At 42.3% G+C, this 25660-nt stretch overlaps 1 protein-coding gene across 5 annotated transcripts in view; it reads right to left on the bottom strand.

Annotated features, from left to right (window-relative positions):
- The window catches only part of sema6cb (semaphorin 6Cb), a 159696-nt gene that overhangs the window by 110622 nt on the left and 23414 nt on the right, over positions 1-25660 (bottom strand). Inside the window, exon 1 of one of the 5 annotated variants that reach the window (XM_078252132.1) lies at positions 15921-16084. The exons of the other annotated variants lie outside the window; for them this stretch is intronic. The gene's annotated coding sequence lies outside the window, so the exon portion shown is untranslated. Of the gene's footprint in view, positions 1-15920; positions 16085-25660 lie in introns of those variants that run through there. 5 annotated transcript variants of the gene reach the window in all.

The raw sequence follows: 25660 nt of genomic DNA, 5'->3' as shown, positions 1-25660 counted from the left end.
TTTCATCAATGTCAATTTATTTTTTCACCTTATCGACTAGTCCGCTTGTCTTTTGCAAACTGTGGTGCCATTTTGGCCAGGTCTGTTGGAAAAAGAGATATCCTGATATCAAGAGACAAAATAAAAGTGAAAATACATTTTAAATCCAGCATCGGAAGTAGACACTTTACTAGAAATTTCCCCACTCAATAGTTAAATTCTTTGAAGACTTTGACATTTGCTGTTTGTTTCAAGGAGATGCTCTCCGTCCTTCCCAGGGATGAGAATGGGAAGCGGTGAGGCGATTGCGGCGGATCCGTCGAGTTGGCAACCTTCTGCCGCCGAGTGAATGCCTGTCACAGTGCTAGTCCTATTTGGCTGACGAGCAGCGGGGAAGCAGGTGGGCAGGCTGAGGCTTATCTGCCAAAACAGACAGGGTTACACCACACCTCCCACCGCAAGAACTGCCACGACTCAACGACCTCACGCAGAGAGAATGAGAGGGTAGCAACGGGAAGGGAGGGACGAAAGAACAGAGAGCTAGAGCTATGGTAGGTTCTGGGAGGAGATCAGTGACAGGAAAACAGGAAAACCTTTAGATCCTGTGAGCTATAAGAAGGTGCTGTTTGTAAAGAGAGCAAGAAAATACAGGTAGAGGACAGATTAACAAGTGTTTGTTGTGGTGGGTAGGGAGTAGAGTTTAGATTCTCTGCCCGAGCCCGACCTGAGCTGGGCCGGGCCGTTATTTTCCACCACTATCCCCGGGCCGGGCCGGGCCCTTGATCAAGCATTTGTGTTTTTTTTTAATCATTACTTTATTAGCCTAATTGGGTGGGGAGAAAGCTATGCCATAATCCGAAATATTATCTATATAGGCTACATTTAGGCCAAAGTAACAAATGTGTCCAAAAAGTTACACAAGTTGGACTACAGTTACAAAATGCAACACGTGTCATGGGCGGAGTCTCCTCCTCTCGCACACATCACACCGGGGCTGCTGGGCTTAAGTGCAACATGGAGCTTGAGGATGTAAAGAAAAAAAGAAAAACAGGAGAATTACCTTTGAGCAAGTTTGGAGGAAAGTCGGAGGTATGGAACCATTTTAAACAAGTCGTGGGCAGTGATAACGTGTGTCGGCTTTGTCGAGTGCATTAAGTGCGGCACGCTGCTCGCCTATGACAGCAAATAAAACGGGGACTTGGACGATGAACAGACACATGAAGCAGGCTCGCCGTGGCAGAAAAGATGATAGTCAGCCTTCAACGTCCTCTTTTGTTACTTAAGCCGATGCAAGCCCCCACAGAGAAGTGCGTTGTTGTTGTTTTTTTTTTACGTTTCTTCATTCGGATCCATTTGCGATCCATTCCATTCTGAATAAACAAACATTACATGCTTCGTCCTTGTTGCATTATTCATTAAGATCATTTTAAACTGATTTCTGCAGTTCAAACAACTCTGAATTGTAGTTGAGAACGTCAGTTATAACGGCCCACGTATTAAAAAAAGCGTCAGGTTGAAATCGGGCTCGGGCTCATAATTCCAGTTAATGTGTCGGGCCGGGCTGGTCTCGGACACAACGTGCGCGGGCTCGGGTTGGGTCGGGCTTGAGTTTCTGGGCCCGATCTAAGCTCTAGTAGGGAGTGGAACATGAATAAAACAGACACACAGATACATTTCATTGTATGTACCTATAACAATATTTATCAAGGTTGGGGTTGGGTATACTTTTCGACACTGGTTCCACTATGATACCAGTTCCTGCACTGTTACTGAGACAATACCCTAGAGGATTTCTTTTTATCTTTTATTTAACAAATGCATTTCACTTTATGTTTTTAAATGGGTTTGATGTCTTAACACACGCAGCCATGCAAGAACTTTACCTGCACAAAACACTGTCTCAAATTGGAAAACGTTCTTGATTTCCTAATTTAGGTCACGAAATGTCTGGTCAAACAATAAGCCTGGAGGCTGAAGAAGAATCGGACTAGAATTTCAAAACTTTGCAGCCTGACACGTTCAAATAGACATCTAGCCCTAGTCAGGATATTTTAAATTCAAATGAGAAACCTCTCGAAATACAGAGTTCCCACTTGGCTGTTTCGGAAAAAGTCAAATATTGGGAGTATTCAAAAAACTGTATAAGTATCAATATATGATGTATTGTGGGGGCTGCTATTGGTGATTTAGGAACACTTTTTTCTTTTTTTAAATTATCTCATTGTGCTAAAACACTCAAATAAGCGCAGAAAATGCTGTCACTTAACTTTAACACCGCCTTAAAGACCTGGATTAGACAACATTAATTATATTTCCATATTCCCATAAACAAATCCCAGATTATATTGTTTCTTATTGGTATTGATTAAATGCCCAGCTGTAGTTTGGAGGAGGCAAGAACCAAACAGAAGGAAAACATCAAGGAAAAGAACACAAGCAAAGAAGCAAACAGGAAAAACCTCTCTTTCTCCACCTGTCACCTGGGAATGACATCAGCCTTGTTCACCTGTTTTTGCCCCATGAACCTCTCTGCTCACTGGAGCAGACCGACTCTGCTGTAACACGGCGTCATTCCACCGGGGGCATTGCACCATGCCCAAAAATCATCTCCAGGGCTTCTGTAGTGTTGACTAAGCCGAGTTAGGCTCAGTGTCAGGGAGCTCTGCTGGGTTTTTGTGAGGAAGTGTGAATGTGAGATCCCAGGTGTCACTTTAATTGAGACCTTGATATTGCCGTCTGAGCGAAACAAGGAAATTGTAGGGTGGGAGGGCGACGTTGTACCTCTGTGAGAACAGCCGATTACACAGCGGGATAACTCTGAGTGAAACCCAAAACAATGACATTAGCCACCTAAAATGTGTCAGTAATGCACTCCCAAATTATGTTTCTTATACCACAGAGGGGCCAAAGCATTATCCAAACAAAGAGAATATGCATATAAACAGAGGCTCTTCTTTCTGCAGTGTAACAACATTACAGTGGCCCCCCCCTTCTGATTGATGAAAGTGCCAGGTACTGCAAGCGCCTCTTTTACATAGCAGAGAGCCTCCCCTGGAGCCCGCAATCCCTCATCTGACAGTGAGACGGCTGCATTCATCTTAATGCACTACAGACCCAAACAGGTCCGAGGTCACACCCTGCTGCCATGAATCCCTCTGTCTGATTGTAAAAGGGGAGGAGAAATGAGATCGCCAGGGGATTTTGTGGGGGGGCTCAGAGAGATATGACCAGAACAATATTGTCAGTTTAATGTTCGCATCAGCTTACTAACAGCACCTGCATCTGGGCAGGCCATCAATACAGCATGTCCTAGGAGACGGGAATGTTTTACCAACGTTAAAGAATAAATCCACCCTAAAGCCACTTTAACACTGTGACAAACAGCTACAGGCTGCACTCCTGAGCCAAAATGGTGTTCCAGCATTAAAAAGGAAAACAAAATCTATATTAGCATCCCTCCTTTGAAGATCTCCGTCTGGACTTAGACTAAAAACTAGGGGTGGAACGGTACGCTGAAGTCACGGTTCGGTTCATACCTTGGTTCAGACATCACGGTTCGGTACAATGGAGGGAAAAGCATAACAAAAATGCAGAAGGCAATTCTTTTTAACGTGCATGTCTCAGGCTGTACCACCTAGTGTCATCCAGTCTCTCCCCTGAGCTAGCTGCAACAGCCTGAAGTGTATAAAGTAAGATGTAAACAGTAAACAATAAGTTTCTACCCCACATCATCTCCAGACTCCATCTGGAACTTGTAAACAAAATAAGACAATCACCTAGTAGTGCGATATGGGAGACAAGCGCTGCTCTCATATGTGAATGCACAGAGCAGGGGTGAGCAGCTTCGGTTACACAGAGCAGTTGGCGAATTGTGGCATTAGCTTCACACGCTAACAGCGGAGCTAGCAGCAAACAGCGAAGCCAGCGGCGGAGCTAACAGCTGACGGCGGAATTAATTAATTTGCTCGCGAGTTTTATTTATTTTTATACCGTGTATTCGCCGTGTAAATTCATGTACCGAACCGAGATGCCCGTACCGTTTCGGCTTAATACGAATACATACGTACCGTTCCACCCCTACTAAAAACTTATAACAGAAAGCCTGTGCTAAACACCTGGGGGCGTGGAGTTGAACAGGCATTTAACAATGAACTATTGGAGAAAAATGGGAAATGTACATTACATATCATTTAGCTGACGCTTTTATCCAAAGCGACTTACAATTGCTATATATGTCAGAGGCCACACGCCTCTGGAGCAACTAGGGGTTAAGTGTCTTGCTCAGGGACACATTGGTTGATGTATCACAGTGGGAATTGAACCCAGCTCTCCCACACCAAAGCTAAGTGTCATATCCACTGCACCATCACCACCCATCCATCCATCCATCCATGTATATGAGCTTAACCCATACTAAAAGTCAGGATATCTTTTGGTCTCTACTGCTTTGATTTTGACACGTCGCGTTTCAAACCTGTCTCTCGGAGAGTGATACTAAATCACCGGAGTAACCCTTTAACGTTCCGGTAGATGAATGAGTCACATGGCATCACACTGCTGTTTTTCAGATTAAGTCAGGTGCACAACCATGGTTATATATATATATATAGCTCATATAAGCTTCTCACCATGACCGAAAGCACCTAGATTTAAATTAAATGTATGCTCACTCTCTGCAGTTGTTGCACCAAACAAGTCACTTGCTACCACATATAACACACTAAAGGCACTGAACATCAAGTACATTTAACAATGTAAAAGGATTACATGTTTCCTTTGATCCATACTGTATGCATTCCATTATAGCCTACTAACCAGGTGAATCTAGATGCAGCTTGTAATCCTTTCTCGGTTTTAACTTCTATATCATTAAAAGGTCACACTATCATGCCCTTAAAAACAAACCATTAGACTTGGCTGCAATGTATACTTTCAATTCAAGGCATTTCCCCTATGCCACACTTCAGTCACAACTCCATACCTGTACAAAGTGCAACAGTCCATGGAAAATTTAAAATGAAAGCGTAATGAAAAAATGTCTTGATTGAAATTAATTCTACTCCTCAAAACTACTTTTCGACATTCCTTCAGTTTTGCTTTTCCATCACTCTGCAAAGCACGTGCAAGGTAAACTGTACAATGAGCTCAATAGTCTGAAGACAGATCTGAAGCCTTCACACTACTTGGAAAACACAAGACGATGTGAAGATGTGGTAAATCAAGCAGAAATCAAGTACACGTATCCTAACAACCTTTACAGGAAACAAAAATGGCGAGTATAATCAAATTAAGTGAGGGATCATCTGTAGGACATTACACAGCACTACTGTCCCTGCTACCTATGGCACAGAAAAACAAGGACACTAAAGCCAAGTGTTTGCCTCAGCAAGTGAGCAATACTTCTTTATTTTCTTGCTTTGCCTGCTCTTCTTGGCAGGTTGGTGGGGGTAATTGGCATGCAAGCTTCGGCAGGGCGGTAAGACGAGCCAGGCCGCGAGCTCGGGGACAAAGCACAACGGCTCCGCTGTGCCCACAAAATTAGTTTAAAGATGTGATTCAGCAACAGGCTGAGACCTGTACAGTGCCCCTGATGCCATCCATCACTGCAAATCAATTTCTCCGGCAGATCAACTGAGCCACACTATCACTCCCCCCCGCCCCCCACAGAACAGCACAGCTGCAGGTAGAGAGATATTCAAAAGAGAGGGGTTCTACCTAGAGCTGCAAAGATTAATCGATTAATCGATTAGTTGTCAACCAATAAATTAATGACTAATTAATTAAATTGATAATCAATTTATCGGTTTGGGTCATTTGTTATAAAAAAAAAAGAAGAAAAAAGTAAATGTTCTGATTCCAGCTTCTTAAAGGGGAACTACGCCATTTTTTTTTAGCTTAATTTACCTTAACTGAACAGCTTCGGAGTCACTGGAATGGTTATATGACTTTTTTCGAGTTGAATGGTTGTCGTCTCGCTCCCCCCTAGCGCCTGTGAGCGGAAAAACCACCCTTGCAACTTTCGGCCGGCGAGCCGCCGGCCTCAGCGTCAGGAAGTATTGCGTGATATCAGGTCTCACGATGTAACGAATTGTTTCACGGCACTGCACACATACGCCCATTCAGGAACCGGCTAACAAGGTAGTGATGGAGTTTTTCACACTATCGTCATGGCTGAGCCGGCAAAAAAGAAGCAGAAAGCTTAGGAGAAGAAGAAAACATAGGAGCTGCCAAATATCTATTCTGAAGCTGTAGGGGGAGCTCTACAGAGAAACCTGCGAGAAAACAGCAAAGAAATGGCCAAAACTGCATAGGGCCCCTTTAAATGTGAATATTTTCAAGTTCCTTAAAAAGGTATAGTAAGCGATGTTAATCCATTACACTTTTTGTCAAATTCAGTGAATATCACATACCGGTCAGCTAGCTCTCTAGTTTCTGTGTGCGCTGAAAAAAATCTGTTCCTACACTGCCCTGGCTGTGTAAATGGAAAACAAAGAGAAAGGTGCGCAAGAGACAAAAAACAAAAAAACTATTCTAGCCAATCAGCACCAGGAGGTGCGTGCAAGCAAGTGATAGGGGGCGGGGGGAGAGGGGGGAGGCAGCGGCCAGCCAGGAGTTATCAACAAGAAGAGTTGGCTGAGAAACAGTAAAAGGACTGAAGAATACAAATGGGGGCAGTTGAGTTCAAATATCAACAATCTTCGCATAGCATCGCTTACGGCACCATTAATTCCTCCATGACAGTACACTGAATATCTTTGAGTTGTGGACAAAACAGAACGTTTGAGGATGTTATATTGACATTTTTCACAATTTTCTGACATTTCATAGACCAAACAACTGTAGGATTACTCAAGAAAAGAACTGCTAATGAAATGAATCGTCTGTTGCAGTCCTAGTTTGCAGCCCTAGTTCTACCCATACGCATTTTTTAATACTGATGAAAGTAGATGATGAAAGAAGATTTTTCGAGCTTAAGTTGCCCATATATTCGGGATCTTTCATTTTTAATGATCTTCGTGCCAAAAATTGTTTTACTATTCAGAATTTGCTCCCAACATGTATCCGAGAAACCTTCTGCAAAACCATTTAGATTTGAACAGGATGAGATGCACCATTTCTTCTACTTCTTATAATGATTCTGACAAACTTGGGTAATTGCCAACACCAAATATCAATGTAATACCAGTGTTTGGGATTATTTGTGTAGGTGTTAAGTCACATGAGGCTGTACAGTAGCTCCAGATCAAGGTTTACCACAGTGTCTAAGAGTGGAACACTTGACAACACTTGTAAATGGACTGCATTTATATAGGGCCTTTCTAGTCTTAACGACCACTCAAAGCGTTTTTACACAGTACAGGCATCATTCACACACACATTCATACACTGATGGCCATACAAGGTACCACCTGCTCATCAGATAAACATTCACACACGCAGAATCAAGCCACTCTACCACCTGAGCCCCGGCCGCCACAAGGACGCCATTTCACACGGAAAAATGCCATATATATCCAATAGGTGTGGCTATTTAGAGATGACGGTTTGGAGTGGGAGTGGAGGTCAGGACTGAGTAGCCACTGTTAACTATGTGAATGAGTCGAAGCTGACGTGGGAGGATGGGTTAGGGGGATGGAGTTGAGGAAGTTGGGGGGTGCCAGCTGATCGAATCTTCTCAGTAACTTCGCCCAGACCTGGAGAGAGCTAGAGGAGGAGGAGGAGGAGGAGGAGGAGGAAGGATTGGTTTAATGAAGACTCCTGCCGCGAGGGTTCGTCTCGCCTACTGTGCGGCCCTGTGAATAAGCCTGGCAGACAGATGGGCTGAGGAATTGATCAGTGGAGACAGTCCACAGAGACCTGCACAGACTCAGAGGCTGTGTTTTAGTTGAGGTGAAGTACACAATCAAGGATATCAAAGACAATGAAATGTCAGTGGAATTTACTACCAGCGGGAGAGAACTCCACCTACAGTTAGAGGCTCCAATGCATCTAAATTGGAGTTTCATTTATACTGACAGCTGAGGAGGGGCTCCAAACATCAAAACCAAACCATTGTTTGGTTTTGATGTTTTGATCATGTGTATTATTTATAAGACCGCCATGTCTTAAAGACTGAAACAGACTGCTGAATCAGTCCAGACCGCTGATTTTGACGCTGCATCCAGAAATAGAGGTGTCTTGGCCTCTTGTCTCTCTTTTGTCCTTCTGAGAGCTGTCCCACTTCCAACCTGGGCTCTGTGTGGCATCTATCTTTCACACCAGTGACAACGCCCCCCCAACCCTGTGCTGCCACTCTCATTTTCACCGTCTATTGTTCCAGGCTCAGAGATTCAGCACAACACAGCAAGCCCTGCAATTCTGTCATCTGCACAAGCTCTATACTTGCCTGCACTGCTGATAAGCAGCCAAACACTGAGGTGATGAATACATCACAATACAGCCCATATACACCCATACTGACACCAGGAGGCGGCCTATTTATGTAATGTTTGGCTATTTTGGAGAATTCTGAATCAAATCTGGTGTACAACTTCACACTGTAATGTGGTTGAGTTTCAAATATCACTGCTGGCACTAACAATGTGTGTATCACTCTTCCCTGAAGTGCCCTCTGCCTAGAAAGGCACTGAACAAAGCAACATATTCAACAGTCTTTTGTAATAAAATCTATCTCGTCAATAAATATTAACAGCAGGAAAAGCAAAGCCCTCTACTGGTTTCCAGCCTTCTCCTCTTTTTATTTCCTGCTGCCTGCCCACTTTTTCTATCAAATATTTCTTTTTTTCACGCATCAAGAAGGGTTCTCTGAATACATTTAACCTTTCCTGCTAAAAAAGGTTGAGACGACATTTTAGAGACTTACTCAAGAGAGCAGCCCATGTGCCAGCAGAAAAGAATAATGTTCTCTACCAAACCCACCATCCACGTTCCCTTTGTTGTCTGTAATTTTCTGCCATGTATTTGCTGTCAGCTGTACCCGCTGTCGTGGCTTGTCACATAACTCCTTCTGCTCAGACAATAGATGTATCAGCTGCTTGCGGACAGCAGTGATGAGCAGTGAGTGAAAATAGATTTTTGTTTTATTGGTTACTCAGATTTTTAATACAACAATGCAGAAATTAAAAAGGCTCCATATAAAAACACGAGGCACCCATTAAAGATCTTGTCTGTATGGAAATTCAGAAAATTAACATGCATTTAGTGTGGAGTAATAAAGTAATTAAATGCCAGATTCCATTCGACTGTATTTTCATACATGACAATATTGAGACGATGGCCAATTGATCCAAGGTTTTGCATTCACTGTTCTAAACATCATGTGGTAGGGCTGGGTATTGTTTAAAAGATTAGAATACCGGTACTGATACCCTTAAAGGGATACTGACACAAATAGAGTACATCATTTAAAATAATCCTTCTGCGTTTCATGCATTTAGGTGCCACAGGCGTGCAGTATAGTCATATTTCCGAACGTTTTGGTGGCATCTTGGGTAAGAAAGCTGCCAACTCCGTCACATAAAACTTGCTCGACTTCACCACAGCGCAGACTGTATGGGTTGTAGCTGCTGCCTAATCAAATAGCATTTTTCTTTTCTAAATCTAGGTACAAAAAAGGATCAAATGCAGGTATCGTTTGACTGGAGAAGTTTCGATACTTCTTGGTATTAGGTTATTGACGTATCAAGTACCGATACACATACTCTAGTCGAGGAATCCTTTGGTACAAAACTGAGAAGTTAGCATGAGCAGCACTGATGGCAGAAGACAAATATAAATAAAGAGAACCACCCACACAGTTTGACTACCGGTCAAGCTTCAGTCAAGTAAGATGTCACACACTCTGGGAGGAGCAGTGCAAAAAACACCATAATAATCTCCACTTTGGGAAAGAGGTCACCCAAATTATGAAAGGTTTTAATTGTGTACTGTATAAACTGAAATGATATTCCAGCATGCATTGCTGTACTGAGATAAGGTTGTGGGCTTGTGACACATTTCTTTGACATTTGTCAAAGGACTGTAACCGACCTGGCAAAGACAGTACATCAAACAGATTCTTGTAGTTAGATCCGTGGTTCCCTGGGGGCTCTGACACCTCCAACAATTCAGGCCCAACATTGTCACTATGGAAACCACTGCCTGACACCTCTGGCAATGGCAAATAGACTGACCACAGCGGAACATTTGAGTCGACACTGGCAGAGCCTGTGTGCATCGTCACACAATAAAGACCTCGGGGCACGAGGGAACAGTCGCTGAGACCCAGTTACATTTACGGGAAGTAAAGAACTTCATGGACAAACACGACTGAGGGTGAAAAGGGGAACAGCACTGCCAGGGTGTCCATCTCCAGCTGGCATATTGTGGAATGTTAATTAGGCCTGCAAAGACAAGACACCTCCCTCATAAATGTCACATCCTCACGAGGAGAGCGGGGAGCAGCGACGGGTTTCGTTGACGTCTGCCAGGCTTCGCGTCCGTTTGCCATTCCACCGGCAATTTGTTTTCTGTTCTCTTTACCCAGAGCATTTTCTCTTAACATTCTCCTGCTCCTTCTCTTGGCCCTTCTGTTATGCCGTTTACTCTGTGATGAATGGCTCTATTTCAAGTTGAGCTTTTCTTTTAAGCTGGAATAGATTACAATCGGTGCAATTGTGCAGAAACAAGATTGATTTCACTAAAAAACATTGTGGAGGGGGGAGCAGAGGAAGGAAAATATAGACTGCACCAGCACTTCACTTTAATGTAGAAATTTTCAGAGCCATTTCTTTGATGAAGGCTTTTTAGACCGTGATGGCTCTTGCAGAAACAGGTCTTGATAGAGGGCTGGGAGGCCAGGAGAGGGGTGTAAACAAATTTCACAGTGGTTTGTAATAAGACATGACACAGTGAGAAGACTGTGGCCTTTTAAATGGCAGTACTCGTTATCAGCCTGGTTTCATAGCCTTAGAGGGGCAGAGCCTCGCATAATGGGGCATCAGTAATGAAGGGTTGGACAGGAGACCGGCTGAAGCTCAACTCCTGAGTTAATGTAACAGTGAAATTGCACACAGTGTGTGTGGTTTTACCACCGACATCAAGCACAAGAAGTTCCATTGTGAGCAATACTTTTCTTAATCAGGTTTCTGGCTGTGCTTGTTACAGCCGTGCCATTTTCATGATGTATAGTTAATTTAGAGTCTAAAGAATGGCCTTGGGTTACCATTGAATATTAAGCAATAGCTAAAATTACTTATAATAATTGCCTCGATCACAATTCAACCAAAATTAATCACATGGGGCAAGTGGATTGGAAAATGAATCTCTCCTGCTAAGGTGAGAAGAGGACTATGATTTTCAGCAGGGATTCAGGGCCGCTGCGGTCATGACAGTTAATATTAAAACAACGTGGGGGGGGCACATTCATTGCAGGAGTGAAGAAATAAGTGGACTTGCAAGTCTTTATTTAAATGGCTTGGTTAAAAGAAGGAAAGGTACTGGAGGACGGTGGAGGGGTAGTAGTAGGCGATGACGGTGCAATAACTTACAAGCCTTCAGGTTGCCTCTCCTCCCTCGTCCAGGAGTAAAAAAGAAATGCTTTTACATTCTCCAGCTGGATGACAGGGGAGAGTGAAAGGAGAGGGGAATGAGTCTTGCGGTGCACTGGAAAGAAAAAACATGTCCAAGGTCTAGGGAGTTGAATGGTTTACACGCTGGCTGGCAGCTTACGTTTCGTCTTAGTGTCACAATTTGTTGGGGAGCATCACGGACGCTCTAAAAGGAGCGGGCTCTCTCCCAAAGCCTCCCCGGCAGCTGAAGAGTTGCTAAACGTCACTCATGATCATTCGGCCACAAGGGAGAGGAGAGGGAGTAAACAGAAGAGAGAAAGGAGAGTAAAAAAAGGACAACATGAAAAAAATAAAAGATACAGAGAGACAGTGACAGACGGTGAAAAAGAGGGGGAGGGAGGAGAGGGGGTTGGGAAAACAAAGCAGTTAAAAAGTAGAAAGACAGACACAAAGTGAAAAAAAATATGCATGCATGCTAATACTCGTCTCCTTTATCTTTATTTTATTTGACAGGGACAGTGCATATTAATAAACATTTCTGTAAATATGCACGATTTAGCCAAAAGGCTAGTTTCATCGGCAGTCCCTGGCCAGATGTCACAATAGGCTCCCTCAAAAGCAAATAAACAAAACAAGAGGGGTTGAGATAAACGCTCAATAACTAAGATAAAAGCAATACTTTGTGATAAAACCTTGTCCTGTGTGTCGTGTCTAATGTGGGAAAAGGCTACCGAGTTGCAGCAAATGGAACCGTCAAGGGATTGGACAGGTTTGCTATCCGAGCAAAGCACAAAGAACACAGGTCATCCTGAAGTCTACGAGTTTATTTTGCTGCCATGTTTAGAGTTGGAACAAAGAAAGAAAAAGAAAGGAAAAAAAAAAAAAGTTTGTTTCTGTCAAAATGATGTTGTCTACAGGATCCATGTCTACTCTCATCTTTCCTCCGCACGTAGCAAAGAGCGTGGGAACTGCTTTCAGAGCATTGAGCGGAGGCGGAAGACTGATCCCGACTTATTGACCAGCGCTCCCAACAAACATCATCATCATGCCTTACGTGGCCACCTGCCAAATACACAGTTCGTTTATAGGTGCAAACTATTGATTGTAATAAACCTATATACATATTTCTGCCCACCAGTACTGAAAAAAAAGGAACTAAAAAGCAATGTTTACATAACATGATGCATTCCTAAATTAGAATTAATCTTGACGCCGTTCGTGCTCAGTTATCACTCTCTTTATTTAAAGACTTATGGCATAGTCACTACATGCATTTGCTAGGCATGTAATACATGGTGATTGTACGACACACTGGCCCAGCAGAGGAACACCTTCAGCGGAAGACTCCTCTCACCCAGATGCACCACAGAGCCCTACAGGAAATCTTTCCTGCCTGTGGTCATTAAACTTTACAACGCCTCCCTCAGAGAGTCACACACCCCCTCTCTGTAATCATCATCAAACATAGACAATCACTTCTCTTTTTTATTGCACTATTTGCACATTAACATTGTACATTTCATATATTATTACTGTATATTTGTTTTATTATATATATATATATATATATATATATATATATATATATATATATGTTAAAAGTCTGGATAATATATGTTTGTATATGTCGTTTGTATACCTGGAGTGGTAACAAAAATAATTTCCCCCTGGGATTATTAAAGTATTTCTGATTCTGATTTAGGCTGTGCAACATTTAGCTCATCAGTGGTACAATTCATGTTTTATGCACTTTACATGGATTCCTACATTTTTCTTCTTCTAAATTCTATTTCAAATTATTGCGTCAAGAATTCTGGCTTAATTCACCTTAAGCAAAGTGTGTAAACATCTCATCCCGACAACCCAAATGTTATGTTAAGTATGAGTCTTTAGCTTTGGGCCTCGAAAGGTGGCTTGGTGCATCAACACAGCTCGTTGGGAGCTTCCCTCCAGCCACAGTAAATTACAGCGAGGCACTGGAGAGGCCCCTTTCTCCGAGCTGACACCGCTGATTTGAATATCAATACATGATGTAAAGCAGTGATTAAAAGCCAATTATAGGTCACGTCAATAAAAAGTCAATTAAGTGTTTCAGGGGCTGGGAGCGGGGTTTTGCCATGATGATGACAGAAGGAGCAGAGAACAAAGGGCAGCAGAGGGATTCAAGGGACATAAGGGAGGAGAAAAATGAAATAACGTAGCTGAAAACAGCTGGTTTGCCGGGTGCAGAAGACAACATTTGGATGAAGATAGCTTTGGACGGTCAGAAGTGCGAACATCATCTGCTATAGATACAGGATTTCCCCCCCCCCCCATTCCTTCCACCATGCAGTCATGGATTATAAACATTTTTGCTTAAAGGCGGCATTAAATTAAGAGCCAAATCCAGTGGGTGTGTCAGTGGAAATATTTTCGGAAAAATCCTTATAAACAAAGCCAACCGCCCTTTTATTTAAAAGACTCAAGTCCTAGAGCCTCCCTTCTGGCCACATTTCAGCTGATTGATTCTGCATTACTTATTTATACACCAGTAATAAACTGGTGAATATGAAAAGAGCAGGGATAAAAAAAATTATTCAGGCATGGCGAACGGTACAGCTGCCAGGTTTTTGATCACCCGCCTGGAGCCTGCAGGAGCAGCCGTGTTTGCCATGTTGAAATGCAGCGGCGGGGACACGCAGCAGCCTTGATGCCCTGGGAGACGAGGCTGAGGCTGAACACGCTGCTGCTGTACCTTCACACGGGGAACCAATCTTTGGTCCCAACGGGCTCCCCCATCACGAAAGGATAAATAGCTAACAGGCAAGCCAGTGCTGCTTAACCCTGTGCTTTAATTATTGAGAAATCCCTCAAATTGCCAGAACGCACAACACCCTCAACTCGAGAGGCTTGTTAGAGAGTAATGAAGAGGTTTGGAGCGAGAGGGGATCATTTTAGAGAGGTGCCCGACTGGGGTACATCTGTGTTGAGAGGATCTGTGTCAGTGCTCGTCTGCCTCTTCCCGTTTTTGTGTAGTGAAAGGCCCCAAAGAAAAGATGAGCAACGTAGAAAGCTTCAGTCCAGTCTTTAAATACAGTGTCACTCTACAACTTGGCAGTCAACGATTCCAATCTCTACCCTTAATTTGCTGTGTCGCTCCATCCCTCCCACACTAATTCACCACCAATCAACTTGTGCACAAAATCAACAGAGACCCATTCCACTCACGCACACACTGACAAGTATGCAACTGTAATCAAGCACACAACTCAGTGTTTAAAACGCAGTATTTTTCTTCCAAGAGTTGAGACTCTGAAAAAAGTCTGGCAATAAAGACTGGAGTTATTTAAAGGAAAAATTCTACAGCGTATCAGTTCGGGTCACCGGCCCTGCGAAGGCCAGATGGTCATCTGGTCCGACTTGTCGTCTCTCAACAGCCTCTGTGCCCAATTTGTTCAGCATTATTTCCAGGAATAAACGCTGGATTGTTGTACTTTGCATTTCCTCTACATGAACTCTTAGCGGTCTTGGCCTCTCTCACAACCCGAGTACAACAAAGCAGCTCTGTTAGAAAATGCTAGGAGAAACCCTGAAACTGAGGTTCATCAATTTATATGATTTTGCTCAGCAATGATTTGAGAAGGGACTAACTGATGAAGTGACTGTTGTTCATAATCAGGTCCTGGATGTAAGAGCAGGTTTGGTAATCGTCCAAGAACTGCCTTATCTGCTGGCTCGCAGCACAAGCCTAAACTTGTTATTTATGCTGGACAACAACTGAATAGAAGTTTTTGATTTTAATGTTTATTGGAGTGGGCCCACACCTTCATTAACTGCTGTGGTGGTTTTCAAAATCAATAAGCCAAGAGTATGCCAACAGAGAGAGACATCACTTTATTTTGCTGACTAGTGCGGTTTGAAAGTGTTTTATTATTGTAATTCTTTGCCATTTAAACTGTTGATCAAATCTGGCAGCTAACAGTAAATACATCTCAGACAGTGTCCTATAAAATTGTTTACTGTATGGCATATGTTTAATGCAACAGAGAGAAGTCAAAGATTTTGCTGCCTCACTGAAAATCTTCAAGCACCTGGAAGTGATTACAACCTCAATATACATTAAAAGCTATAGTTTTAGAAAGAAAGTAAATAAACAATGCTATAGTAAGAGCTTAGACTTGATTTGCACTTTTAACACGTGATTTTTAGCTAAGGTAAAATGCTTCCTTTCTTTAGATCAGATTTGTGATCAGTCAATTAGTAGTAATAATTAGTATTATTAATAGAATTTGCACCAATGAAGTCATACCTATGCATCCTTACAACGCCGGTGTTGTCTCTAAAAAGGTTTGAAGTTTTTTTTTTTTTTAAACACGTTATTCGATTTCCCAGTCTGTGATGCATTCCACGTACCTTTAATGTCCCATGTTCAAAGCAGCCAATGACATTTGTCACGTCATCTCCCACTCGGTTTTCTAACGTTTAGGTGAGGAATAAATCTTTTTTTATTTAACTATGAAAGGAAAAATGCCGCAGTATCTATGTTCATGTTTCAAACTAGTGCTGTGTCTGTTAGAAATCCTGTATCTGGAAGTAATATTACCTGTTTATTATCTGGCAGCTGCACCGACAGCCGATGGTTGTGGGATAATTGGGGGAGGAACTATTAAAGAATCCAACGGTTGAATGCAAACGTATGACTCTTCTATCTCTTTGTGTGTGATCATGTGCACGCTTCCCACAAACCAAACGGCAGAACAACTGAGCATGTGAGTTGTTTATGTTGCTCAAGAGGCAAATTGAATCCGTTCACTTAGTAACCATTCGGAAAGTCATCTGTACACTAGCACGCAGAAGGCAGGCAACAACCCCCATATGTTATCAATGTTTTTGTGGAGCAAAAAGCGGGGAGAGGGTGTAAGAATAGGGCACTGAAACTTGAAAATGATTTGGCCACAAGGAAAAATTCTCAGTGCCTGCTGGGCCAAACCTTAAAATCTCTGCATGACCATCCATAAATTCTCTTCTTAGAAGAGAGTTCACTAGCCGAAGAGTTCCAGCATGGTTCAGTGCCATTACCATTTGAAAAGAGAGAAGATGAGTGCAGTAGCAGGGGGGGGGGGAGGACAGACCAGCCAGCAGAAAGAAAGGCTGAAGGGAGTGTGGCAAGGGAAGAGCGGCTGACTTGTTGAACTTGGTGCATGGATGAGCTTCATTCGTCAACAGAGCACTAGAGCTACTCCCTATTCAGGTGTTGCCCTTGAGACGTCGGCGTGGTCTGAGTCGACATTATGCAGTTCGAGAGCCTATCTGAGCTTGTGCAGGGAACAGAGGAGAAGAGTAACGCATTTGTAAAAAATAGTCCTTCCACTGCAAACTCCCTTGCTGCACTCCAACAGAATTATTTGACAAAACACAAATAACGTTTGGATTTAGAAACATTCCTTTATAGCTGATGTGTCCATTTTCTGAGTTATGCATATGGCCTTTGGGAAGGAATAAAGTGATGACTAATTTATGAGATTATCGGGTAGTAAAGTGCCAGGGATTTTTGAATCTGTAAACCAGAAAATTGGATTTAAAATGGCTATGAGGTTCAAATCATGACTTTCAGCTTTAATTTGAGGGTGTTTACATCCACAATGGGTATAATGTGTAGGACTTGTAGCCCTTTTTGGAACATTGTCCCGAATTCTAGGATAACACGGCACAATGATCCTACACTTGCAACATGGCAACCAAGGCGTTTTTATGGCCAAACAATTCAACTAACTTCTTCATTAACTGTATAGCCAATACAATTGGGGGACTATGAATAAAAAAAGGCAACACTGTTCATCTTATGCAGATGCAAGTTCTCAAATCAAAGCTGGGAGTGAGTCAATATATAAATTCCCACAAAAGACTCACTATTAACAATTTCTGACTGCACTCACTGTATGTCCATAACCTGCATGAGATAAACTATGCTTTATAAATTAAGCAGAATTGCATGTTGTGACAATGCTGCATGGGCAAAACAAATAATATACCCCGCACATACACACCGTGAGAGTTTTCCAAAATCTGCAACGTATGCATTTACATACAAAAACAAACTATTCAATGAAAGAGACCATTTAATACCTACCCACCACTGAATATTCTTTCATACAAACTCTTCGGTATACCTGCAGTCCAGGTACTGGGAACTAGAGATGTTCCGATACCAGTATCGGTATCAGCTCCGATACTGCCTAAAACGCTGGTATCGGTAAGTACTGGAGTTTATGCACCGATCAGATACCACGTAATAAAGCCCTAAAGAAAAAAAAATACGTTAGTTTATTTATGTTCTTTTTCCGTTATAACTGACTGTCCAATTCCATAATAAGAGAAAGTTCTGGGGCATTCATGTTTCACAAAGAGTTTAACCTGAGCCAGACGGACAACAAAGATAGAAATAATATCACATCCATACAGGGATAGTAGTATACAGTTCTTAATACATAATAAAATATATGACACACTGGTATCGGATCGGTACTCAGTATCGGCTGATACGCAAGTTCAGGTATCGGTAAGCAAAAAATGGTATCGGACCATCTCTACTAGGAACTATAATGAAAGGCCATTTCCAAACCATCATCTGTGACAGTTGTGCTAAAACTCAGCCTGACAGTAAGGTTCTGCAGCTTCAAATATATTATTGCATTTTCATGAAAGCAAAAATGTATTAAAAATATGAACTTTTGTAAAGCGTAGAACCCTACCAAACCTGGGGGAATGGGAAACACACCCTTGTTTTGTTTTCTCGAGAACTGGTTGGTTTCCACCTTGGGCTAGGTGCTTGCAGCCAGGCAGGTAGGTTATGACACATGACACCACCTGCTGGGTCGAAGTTGCTCGCTGGCAGCAATTTCCTCCCTTCTTCCTTTTTTGCACAGTTCCACACCCATTTGGAACTGTATGGAGCTACGCAGACACACGCAAAATCACACACCCACAAGCCTGTAAATGTAGCCAAGCTATTTCATGGAACAATGAAGCACAAACACTGGGCACAGAAGGTAGAGTATGTGCTGCAGAATGGCAAGTGATAACAGTTGGTTGGTCTACAGCAGAGAACATTTCCGCAGCCTGTGGGTTACTACTACGGATTGATAGCCACTATGCTGCCATTTAGTGACTCATTTAAATGCCAGAAATAAATTTGTTTCCTCAGAATAGGCTTTTTGAAACAGCAGTTTGACCAGGTTTATGCCATCAGACTTGCTGGATTTTTAAAGCAATATGAGTCACTACATTTTCAACTGTAAAAAAAGAGATACAGGAATATGAAAATCCGTTTAAGACCCCCTCCAGATATGTTTCAAGACATAATTTATGTCAGACAGCTTTTTTTTTGTTTAAAAGCACACCTTCTCCTACTCCCTCCAATCCAGAATCTATTATGTATTTTTTCATTTTAAAAGTTTAAAAGATGTCTCTTGCTGAACAACTGAAAAATTCATTTTCAGAGTATGTGCACTTAAGATTCCACATCACAATTGTGTAAGTTACATATTGGACCACGAGTGGCTTCCAAACTAGTTGTAATATAAAATCCTGCTCGTTCATAAACGGCTTAGAGTCAGATTTAAGGTGGGCACAGATGTCAAACTGTGCACATACATCATTCGGCACAGTGAAGCTTAAACATCCAAGTGACCACGCAAACCAAGTACTGTCGCAGTTTCAGCCACACACACACACAAAAGGTGCTACTTCTAAGAACTGGTTTGTTAATGCGATCCCATAAGGGCGGCACAAAATGCACATTTCTGCAGGAAAAGTGGCTGCAGATGTAAACACTGAGTAAAGTAGATGACTTGGGACAGCTCAGAGTGTTGACGACTTGATCTGAAAGGTATGAACAAGCCGTTGTTCTTTAGCCCTCTGTGTGTTGACAGGAGGCCGGGAGCCAAGCACCGGACACCACCTCATCAAAGGCATGCTTGAGAGAGCAGTGTGAGTGTAATAGATTTGAAGTTCTGCACTTTAGGGTTGGAGAGTGTAGAATCACCATGGAAACCGAGATGGCAGGTTTGAGTGGCTTTTTTCAGTTCAGGGACTTCAGCTACTTCTCTCACGCTTAAGAAAAAAACTCCACTTGCACGCCGCTCCCTTTCTCTGATCATCCTCTTTTTTTCCTTCTTCTTCGTCTTCTTCTTCTTCTTCCCCCAGCTCAGTAAGGCAATCATAACCGCCCCGCGGTGCGAGAGCGTCTTAGCTGTGGCAGATAAAGGCTGGGAGATTGTCAGTAATGACGGGTCCACCAGCGCTGAAACTTCCTAGAGCTGCTTGTTTCAGCAGTAATTACGATGGGGGAATGGTGCACCACGACTGGCTCTAAAAAGCTTACCAAGCCTTTTGCTTGTGATGCCATGTCATGTTTTTTACAGTATGCAAGTCAGTCGGATAAGTAAAAAGGGGACTTAAAAGCTAAACAAAATGTGTGAAACAAAGAGGTAAAAAGCAGAGGCAGCAGGCTCGGTGTCGAGAGATGTGGAAACCGGGCAGGCGGGTGGGAAGAGAGGGAAAGTGCTCTGAAGTCTATGAATATGGAGGAGATTGGATCATTGGTGCTCAGTGTTCTCCAATCACAGCTCTGTCGAAGAAGGTGGAGAGTGAAGAGATAAGACGTGAAAAGGAATACGATAGAGAAGAAAACAAATAATGGGGGAGAGAAGTAGTGATTGAAAATAACCGCAAAGGAAGAAAGGACTGATAAGTGTGTGTGTGTGTATATATGTATGTCTGAAAATGCTCTGCTGTACCACAAAGAAAAAAAAATCTATCATCTTGCTTGTCTGTGCCACTTCCTCTGAAGCTGGCCCTCAGTAATCACCTTATTTACCCTCTCAACCGCTTCATCCTCGCCTCCCGTTCTCGTCCTATCCGCCCACTCTCGTGCCCCTGATCTCTGAGACGCACATGTTCTTATGAGGAGAGCGTTTAACCCTCCTCTCCATGGATCAGCCCCGCCGAAGGTGTGTGCTGATGTGGAGAGAGACTCAACATACGAACAACAGCCGTGGAGAGAGTGTTCTGCTTCTTCATCCCACAGTTGGGCAGAAATTGAATATTGAGTGCAGGGGCGAAGCCCGCTGAGAAGGCATGAATGAAGATGAACAAATGTCCAACACCCACACACACGTAGGAGGTATGAGATGGTCGATTTTATTGAAAATGGTGGGAGTTAAGTGGGTTTTTGGGATAGATGGAGATTTAGTGAACGTGTCCACCTGTGTCGGCTACAAGTCACCCATCACATAGTGCAGAGTTATGGGCTGAAGGTGGTCATGATAAAGGGTTTAATTGAAGTCAGATTGCTCTGGAGAAAAAAGGCTTTAAGATAATTGCATTCATTGCAAAAGCAGAACTGAACACTGTACATATAAATATGCACTTTAACTGGGGAAAAGCCCCATAAGAAGCCCCTCAGAATCTATTTCCACATATTAAAATCCTATAAATGCCAGTTCATGGCATGTTTTACTGTTGCACTGCTGAACTCTCACCTATGGGTAAAAGAATGAAATGCCAGGCTGTATGCATGCCTGTAGGGACGAAATTAGTGATGAAACACTGAGTTGTTAAATAGGAAAAGGAATAGGGAAGTTATTAACATTTGGATTCACTGGGGGTTTTTTTCTGTTTGAAATAGGCCTAACCCTAACCGAAATATCTTGGGGTTCCACCCTAACAATCCATTGGAGTACGTCACCTTGGTACTTGTGATGGACTTTTTTCAGTACTTTCTAAACAATGTATTAATTATTAATGTAAGTAATTAAATTAATCATTATTGTAGCACACAGAATTTGATTTCAAAATTTAGAAAGTCCTCTTTAACTGAATGGGAGATGTCACCCATGTGCCGTTTGTCATTGTAGTTGTAGTTAATGTGTCTTTGATGAAGCAATGACCAGATAAATCCCTGTGACTAATACCTGCAACAATCAAAAAGGACACATTTATTCCTTAAAAGAAGTATTTTACCGCTGGAAAGAAGGTTTTTTTTTCATAAAACTAGGCCGTCTATGCAGTAGAATGGCGCACACATTTTTAAATTGGTGCTACATGGCCAGAGAAAACAGAGGAAATGAGCTGTGGTATAACCTTTCGTTCAAAAACACTCCCGCTGGTGGTTTGACGTAATGAGAGCCTATCGCAGAATCAATATGATGGCCGGCTGGTAACAAACGGCCATCATTACAGTTAAACGGAAAGCTAAAATATGTTTCTGAAAACATTTTAGGGGAGAAAAAGGCAATACAGTAACAGCACTGATCAGCGCTGCCTAGTTTTACCATCTACCAAACTCTCTTTGCAACAAAATACGCATTGCTCTTTCTACCGGGTATGAGGGAGAAAAGCTTTGCTGTCAATACAACTAATCACACTGGTTTGTCCATTATGCAAACAGCTTCTGATCAATTTCCACATACTGCACCAACTGTACCCATAAAGCACAGGCGTTTATGGTAAATGAGTCATTCTTCTTGTTCGTATTCACTGCCGTGTGGGGGATGAGAGAGGTTGACTGAAAGCCTGGATAGGAAATACTCAATAATCTGTTGTAGGGTATTGTCATTATTGATGAACCTGCCGATCGTAGAACATCCAGGACCCCAACGTGGAGTATTTCAATTGTTTTATCAACAATCTAAAAAAAAATAAAAATAATCAGTTTAATATATGACAAAAAAGCATAAAATCCTCACATTTGAGAAGCTGGAATCACTAAATGTTTGCCGTTTTTGCTCAGAAAGTGACTTACACGATTAATCAACTATCCAAATAACTAAAAAGGATTTATTTTGTTAATCAACTTATTGATTCATTGACTCATCGTTTCAGCTCTAGTCTGCTGCAACAACATGGATTTACGGGGGAAAGGGTTCCGACTGGTGCTCATTAGTCAGAGGGTCAGAGTCAGAGTTTGTGGCCTTTCTCCATGTTCTAGTACTGCAAAGTGAATACTTCTGCACTGCTCATCGGACAAAACAAGGACAACAAAGACATTTGCCAATGACGCTCAATATCTGTAGAGCACTTACTTTGATCTCTGGCCTCTCCCGTCGACCTTCCACCGCGGAGCAGGGCACAGCTGCACTGCGTTCTGGCTCCGAGGCCGCCGGAGTTTACAGTTTAAGGGTTGCTTCATTGACGTTTTTTGTTTAATCATTTAGTCTAGAAAAATGTCAATCAATTAACTGAAAAACCAAACAAGAGATTAATGAAAAACCATCAGTAGATGTAGTCCTAAATCCAATTGGGAAAAAAGGAGAAAGCACATCGAAGCCGTTTCTAAGATTGTGCCAACAGGCAGGTTTGCAACTTTTGTTAACAAGCCGTTGGTCAGTGGTTCCAACAAAGTAAACTTTTCTGCTACGCTTCAGAACAGAGTCAACAAACTGCAGGTCTGATAGCACCCCAAGCATACCGATATCATCTACAATCCGTTTTAAGTAAGCGGCACTAATGACAAATTGAATGGAATAAGATTAAACTCAATCACAGCTGCTAGTAAGAACGCCATAGTTAATGACATAATCCTCCTTGTTGAGCTAAAACTCACTAACCTTTACGAAGGGTTACCCCAGGGTGAAGCTTTAAACAACTTATTGACATCTCACACTCACACGGTAGAATGTGTGTGTGTGTGTGTGTGTGTGTGTGTGTGTGTGTGTGTGTGTGTGTGTGTGTATGTATTATGGTCTGACTGAGTCTCTGTATATCGACTGCACATTTTCTGAACATTAAAGGGAATAATGTATAATGTATAATCCCAAACCCCAGGGGTCCACTTAAATTCATTCTCTTGTTGCACACACACAGATGCATCTGTTGAATAAAGGGATGATGGCAAATTCAAAACTTTTTGAAAAATTGCAATCCAGGCCTTAAATGAGTAAACCTTTTGAATGGTTAAGGCAATTAAGACACTTAAATAGAGGAACTTAAACATATAAAAAGAAAAACACTCTGGGAAAAGGGGCTCAACTGCCACTTAATAAAACAAAGCATATGGATGTTTAATTCAGAAGACACACTATAGATACCCTCTTTTTCATATTTATGGATTTTGTAGCTCCTATTATGATTCTTTCTATTTGGGGGATAAATATGAGCTACGTTTTAGTGCTACAGTTCCCATAATTCTTTGGGGGATGCAAACAGGAAGAATAATGTTGGGAAGGATGCAGTGAGTTATGCTGTGGACTACAACTTCAGGTTCCAGTCTTCAGCATCAAAAATTAGCAATAAAGAAACCTTCGAAAAACATAAAAACGTGATTCTGGAGTTATAAGGATAATTTTTTCTATGATTTGGAAGCAGATTTATGGACAGTTATTCACAACGGACAGTTTGACTTAAAGGGATACTTTGCTGATTTCAATCCAACTCTGTGTCCTCTTTGTGTGGGAAGTGTGTTTAGATAAACAGTGTGTGGCTTTCCTCCGTGGTGCCAGTGCAGAGCTCGAGAGTTCTGCTGAAATCCACAGACATGACACGGCCCGCGGCATCCAGCAGATTCAGCAGACCTCGGCTGCTCCGAGCTCCGCGCACTGGTGCCACGGAGGAAGGCCATACACACACTGCCCACACTGCCATGACACAGAGCTGGATGTAAATCAGCAAATTATCTCTTTAAAAAAGTGCATCATGTTGGTGTGTTCAGATTTGAATAAGTTATGACTCAATAGATGCAAATTGATGCAAAGGGGCACTAAGGATTTTAAAAGTACCTTACCTATCTCCTCCATGAGCTGTGTCACAGCCAGCGCTGCAGCATTTTAGTACATTCAAAACCAGCATCAGATAAAACTAAAATTCACGACTAGATGTCTGTCTTTAAAAAATAAATTGTAATAAATGAACCCTTGTATTTCACTTTCAACAGTCATTACATGCTTAGTGCTTGTAAACACGACACAAAGCAAACTGCCAGCACAGCTACAACATCATGCACACAACATTTTAATATCAAAAGATTTGTTTTCATCTGGCATGAACTCGCTCTAAATCGTACTCAGTGTTATCTGAGAATATATCAGTGCTGAATCTCTAACAAGGACAGAGCCCAAATCTTCGGCATCCAGACATCCTGTGAATCCAGCTGAATAATGTTCAATTGATGAGACCTCGATAAGATTAGTCCCAGACAAAAAATGAGGTAGAAAGGAGGGTTCAGAAACTCTGATCTCTTTTTCTCTCGCTGAATGAACTTTCCTGACAGTGGAGGAATTTGTCAGACTAATTTTGGGTAATCGACCTCTCCTTGCACTGTGGATTTTGGCAGCAGTTTGTAAAACAAATAGTAAAAAACCCTCCACGGTTGCAGATATGTTAGTGTTTAAAACATTGTAAACAGGAAGAAAAACTATTAAGAAAAGCACGAGTCGTGCTTCGGCTTTAAGTGTCACATCTTGTTTGTGTTTAATGCCATTTATTGCATGCATATTGTCTTGTGTATATTTTTATGAAACAATAAAACAAAGCAAATTCACAGCTAGACCCAAAAGCCCTGCATATATCACCCCCAACTGATCTTAAGAGACTTCATGGCCCTGTCTTTTCAATCAATAAATGAGACCACAACTTTCTTGAAATTACCTCATGAATGACAAGAAAAAGCTGAGGCAAACCCCTCACCATCTTTGCTTGCAGTGGACCTCATTTTCTCCCACCTCCTCAAGTCTCTGCATCCCTGTAACTTTGAAGTCCAGCCAGCAAAGGGCTTTGAAAAAGCCCACAATCTCCCCACCATGACAAGGCAGAGGATTAGCCAAGCCCTGCAGGACAGAGTGGAAAGAGGACGGAAGAGGGCTGGAGGAGGAGTAGCACCATTTCCACGAGGGCCGTGTATGTGCAAGCAGCTCTCCCTCCGGCCAGAGCTGCCGGGGATTAACAAGCTACTAAGGAAGCAGAGAACAGACCTCCAGCCCCTTTTTCATGAGTTCCACATAAACCAATTTACAGCCAAGAAATCTGTGTGTCACTTACAAAAACTGCTTTTGTGAGATGGCAGACAATTTCAGGATGCCCAAGTCAAGAAAGCATGCATCTACAAAAGCTTTCAATTATTGAGTCAACTTTATTGATCAAAAGTGACATTTTCACAG

Source organism: Sander vitreus, chromosome 6, assembly GCF_031162955.1.
Source record: "Sander vitreus isolate 19-12246 chromosome 6, sanVit1, whole genome shotgun sequence".
Classification (NCBI taxonomy): domain Eukaryota; kingdom Metazoa; phylum Chordata; class Actinopteri; order Perciformes; family Percidae; genus Sander; species Sander vitreus.
Note: the sequence above shows the minus strand (reverse complement) of the source record. Positions and strands in the feature narration are given on the sequence as shown.